This window comes from Belonocnema kinseyi, chromosome 9, assembly GCF_010883055.1.
Source record: "Belonocnema kinseyi isolate 2016_QV_RU_SX_M_011 chromosome 9, B_treatae_v1, whole genome shotgun sequence".
NCBI classification, from domain to species: Eukaryota; Metazoa; Arthropoda; class Insecta; order Hymenoptera; family Cynipidae; genus Belonocnema; species Belonocnema kinseyi.
Genome location: NC_046665.1, coordinates 583066 through 586515, shown reverse-complemented (window position 1 = coordinate 586515; position 3450 = coordinate 583066). Strand labels below are relative to the sequence as shown.

The window sequence follows — 3450 nt, the reverse complement described above, 5'->3', positions numbered from 1 at the left end:
CACCGAGACTCTTCCAGAGTGCGAGGCGGGAATCGAACCCGCAAGCCGAAGGAGTGGGTCCAAAGCCTACGCTTTAGCCCCCACGACCATCGTCCCACTATGTAGGTTAAGTTTCTTCACAGATTAAAAATTAAAACAATTTAATTTAAAACAATTCTACGAATAATATTCGGAAAATAATAGGTAAACTAATTAATTTCGGTCGCGACAATTTCAGAGGACAACCAAAATATTCGGGATTGAGTTTTGCAGTGCGACAAGAAAGAGATTTCCGAATTAATGAGACACCGATTTACAAAAATAATTTAAAAGACAAGTCATAATAATAAATTCAGTATGATAACTATATATTTAGTGACTAGTTATGGAAAACCTCTCGACTTCCCGGGACTTTATATTAATACAGATTTTTGGCATTCTTGGCTATCAAATAATATTAAGGCTTTTCGGGCCAACGAAAAATTTAAATTTAAGACTTTCTGGGTCAACAACGCAGTATTTATATGCGTCTTCATATTCTGAATTTTCTACTTCATAAAGTATAGTGGAAGATCAAGTTGCTCAAAGCTCTGTAGGCCGTAAGGTTCACATTCTTATCGTGATACTCGCGCTGCGCGCTCGATTTTTCACCTTTCGATTTTGACGATTTTTTCGTTTTTTGATATTTTCTCAACCACCTTAAAATAAATAAAAAACTATAATCGTGTTTTTAGACGTTTTTCTCATTCGCCCGTTGTTATTCTATGAATAATATTTTGGTTTTCGTATTATTTTGTATGGATAAAGAAAAATATCCTACAAGTCTTCTTTTACATTTTTTACGTATCTCGCGTCTTTTGTTGTCATATTGGAACTTCCGATTTTCTGCCTGACAAACGCTACTTTTGTTTCAAAGCGTTGCAATTTAGTACTGATAAGCCAGTTTATGTCAAGCACTCTAAAGCACCTTTTACAGAAATCTACTTTTGTGTTAACGCTTCCATCCTACCATCAATGCTGAGCGTTTAATAAAACCACTTATACAACAAACTAAAATTCCAATGTTACTGTTTGACTTTATTCGCCAGTTTTAATCAAGCAGTCTAAAACACATTATAAGAATTACTTATCTCGTTTTAACGGTCTTACCTTAACTTCAACGCTAAGCGTTTAAGAAAGCATCCAGAAAAAAATCAACTCCCAGGGTTGCTGTTTGCCTCGGACTAGCCAGTTTAAGGCAAGTAGTCTAAAACACCTTATAAGGAATACTCATCTTGTTCTTGCGCTTCCACTTTAACTTCAACGCTAAACATTTAAGAAATCACCCAGACAACAAAATCAACTCCCAGCGTTGCCGTTTGGCGCCGATTAGTCAGTTCAAGTCAGCAATAATCATTTGATTGTGTTTCATGTTAAAGTCACTTGCATCACTTCAATCCACCTGATTTTACATATTCATATTCATGTTATAGGTATACTCAATCTCTGAGTGTCACTTGATGATCATTGATGTCATAGTCGTTCTTAGTCACTTATCTCACCAAATGTTAGATTCCTTGCCGAATTATTTCCACCCACTTCCTATCCGAAGTAACAATTGTTTTGGAGTGTAAACGGGTCTCAGGTGATAAAAAAAACCATAATTCTCACTCCACTCAAAACCAACCTTAAGGCCGAAAACCACCCTTAAGTTAGAAAATGAAGTTAGAGAACTCTCGATAGGAATATTTGCACTTAAATTATTTCAGAACATCCACAGGAATCACCTTCAACCAGAGAAAAAGCTTCGCATGTATTTTAGGGGTTTTATTTTTGTCCCTTAGTACAAATGCATAGAAAACTTGTTTTCTCGTTGGAAAAAAATCAAGCATTTGATATCGATAATTATGGTGAGGACAGATCATAATTTATGATCGTTCGTGAATATACTGAAACCTCCACGCGGTGGACCCTGGAAACTACGGACATGAAGGCTAATTTCAGTCGTACGAAAAAGGAAAATATTAATTTCAATATCTATCCATTCAATTGAGGGGTGGTGTTTATGTGAAGGGTTGGTATAAGGGATGTCTCTGTAATTTGACGTGAGCATTATTGTTTTCACATCTGAATCTCACTTTATAACGAATTTGATGAAAATCGATCCTGTGGAAGCCTAATTATCTATTTAAGGGGGTGAAAACTACCCCTAAATTGAGCTCAGGAGGGTGTATATATATTTTTAGGTTCTTATCGTAATCAGTATTTTCAAGAGCCTTCGCCAACCAATTATCATCGAATTTGGATGAAAATGCAAGTTTACACTTAAATAAGGGGTGCAAACCACGCCAGGAACCGAACCCTGAGGGCTGAATTTGTTGGCCCTCTTTCTTGAATCGTTCGTATGGTCTTCACTATGGGATTTTCCTTTTTCACAAATAGCCATATTTTTTGTGTACCGCTGCGACTATATTCGCGATATAACTACAAAAATTTCCTCGAAAACAGGGTGCTTTTGGGAATTATAGTTAATAGATTTCGAAGAGGGTGAATGAATGCTGATACTTTCTGGACACTAGAAACACTTAAGTAGCTCATGCCGACGAAAAAACAAAGCTATCTCAATTTTTGACGGAGTTATGGATTTTTGAACACGTTTTTGGGACATCAATGTCCCAGTGGCCATTGAAGGGTTAGACTGCTTCAATAAGACTGGCAAATTAAAGCCAAACAGCAACGCTAGGTGTTTATTTTGTTTTCTGAGTGCTTTTGTTAAACGTTCAGCGTTACAGGTGGGATGGACGTGTTGACACAAAAGGAGAATTCTTGGGATGCAATCTTTCAAACGAAATTATAGTGTTTGTCATGCGTTTGTGAATTATCTATTTTTATCACCGATTCAGACAACCCAACGCTTCTGGATACTAGAAATCGAATTTTATGTTTGGAGCTAGATAATATGCAATCATATGCACGCTTCGTGTGATGCCTTCACGCTTAGCAGATCGCCTGAACGCTTATCGCTTATCACTTCCAACGGGATTACATTGCATTGTTCAACCGTGCAATTCTCTTACTGTAAAAACTTGCACGAGAGCAATGACAAGGGTGGAAAAAAGTCTCTGATATATTCCACTCCACTGGTAGAAATTTGTACCAAAATCTAACGAGTTCTTATTCTGATCCCTCTAATAGCTTGATTGGAAAAGCACCTGACCGGAAGTCAGAAGTTTAGTGGTTCGATTCCTAATGGAGTGAAGATGGAGTAGGATCTTTTTTTCAAGAAGTAATTTTAATTTTAATTTCAAAATATTATTTTCCATCTAGTCTTATTAAGACGTTAAACATTTTCTGTTATTGAAGATTCTTAACTTGATCGATATTGTGTATATTCTTCTGCCTTCATGGTTTGGAGGGTTGATCTACTGTCGGTAAGGTAGAATCTCTGATGATATAGCAGATAAATTAAAAAATTTGAAAATAATTACTTGT

The 3450-nt window shown here is 36.4% G+C and overlaps 1 protein-coding gene across 6 annotated transcripts in view; it reads left to right on the top strand.

Moving 5' to 3' along the window:
- LOC117180366 (threonine aspartase 1-like) overlaps positions 1–3450 on the top strand; it is a 277126-nt gene that overhangs the window by 167564 nt on the left and 106112 nt on the right. The gene's annotated exons all lie outside the window — the stretch shown is intronic.